Below are 1,587 nucleotides of genomic sequence, written 5' to 3' on the forward strand. Positions count from 1 at the left end.
CACTCATACAAACAGGCGGGTACAGTAGTAGAGCAGCAGCTTCCAGGTTTATTTTATGCGGACCACATATTGTGTTGGTAGCTAACAAGCAAATTGATTTACAACGTCTGGCTAATATCCGTAGACAGGAAGGTGAGATTTTAGGCTAGAAATTGACCGTTATAAAATCAGGTGTTATGGTTTTCAATGAAAGCAGTGAACAGACAGTGGCAATACAGGGCCAGTAATTCCTCAAGTGAAGGAATATAGATACCTGAGTGTATGGATGAACGAAGGCAATACATATATGGAAACAGGATAAAAACAATAACTGTAAAGGGTAAGCAAAATACAGCCATGATGAAGCACAGAGCGCTAAGGGTATACAACGGGTACGAGGTGCTCTGGGGTATGTGGAAAGGTGTAATGGTTCCAGGACTTACTTTTAGAAATGCGGTTGTTTGCTTGAAATCAGGGGTGCAATCAAGACTCGAAGCCAACCAAAGGCCAATGGAACGCGTCGCATTGGGCGCTCACGGGAAGACTACAAATGAAGCTGTGCAGGTTGTTATGGGCTGAACTAGTTTTGAAGTGATGTAAGCTTACAGTAAACTTGATTATGAGGAACAACTGAGGAATATGGAAGAAAGTAAATATGCTGGGAGAGTGTGGAGGTATTTCTACAGAGAAAAACATTGATTCACAGTGGAGGAAAAGAACTAGGAAGCTTACCAGCAAGTATGCGGCCTGTAGGGTGAGCAGCACGCAACAAAGGACGTCAAGCATAAAGTAAGAGAGGTTGAAATAATCTCATGGGTGACGGCAATGGAAAAGAAACCTGACATGAGCAATTACTTAAAAAGAAAAAGCGAAATCAGGAAAAAGCCATTTATAACTCATAGGGGAGCTCACTACTTTTCGAAGCGAGACCAGGGTGCCTTAAAACAAGCACGTATAAAGCGAGGTATTAGGAGGAAGAAGACACATATGTGCTTGCTGCGATAAAGCTAGGGAAACGATGGAGCGTGTTTTTTTAGAGTGTGAAGATATCTCCCCAGCGGTCGATTAAGGCACCACTGGCCTCCAGCCCTTGGGTTCAGCGAAAGCAGCTGGAAAGTAAACATGTCTGCAACAGAGATTAGTAAGAGGCAATTGGAAGATTGGTGGGTGAAAAGTAGAGAAACGACAAAAAACGGGGACGCACTAAAATAAAGTTCTACATATCACCTTCCCGTCCACAGATATTAGCCAGATGTTGCAAATCACTTTGCTTGTTTGCTAGCAACACAATGTCATCCGCATAAAATAAACCTGGAAGCTGCTGCTCTACTACTGTGCCCGCCTGTTTGTAAGAGTGATTAAACCTGATATTACTTCCTTCTAGCGGTCTCTCCATCCTCACCATGTACATCATAAGCAGTGGAGATAAAGGGCACCCCTGCCTCAGTCCCTTGTTGATCAACTTTCTCCTCACCTCTCATCCCGTCCCATTCAAAGCAAAGGGTATTTCCTAGGTAAATCTCCCTCTAAAGCTGTAGACAATTGTCGCCTAAGCCTTCCCCTTCCAGAATATCCCACAAAATGTTACGGTCTACGTTGTCACACGTT

Source organism: Dermacentor andersoni, chromosome 11 (assembly GCF_023375885.2).
Source record: "Dermacentor andersoni chromosome 11, qqDerAnde1_hic_scaffold, whole genome shotgun sequence".
Lineage (NCBI taxonomy): Eukaryota > Metazoa > Arthropoda > Arachnida > Ixodida > Ixodidae > Dermacentor > Dermacentor andersoni.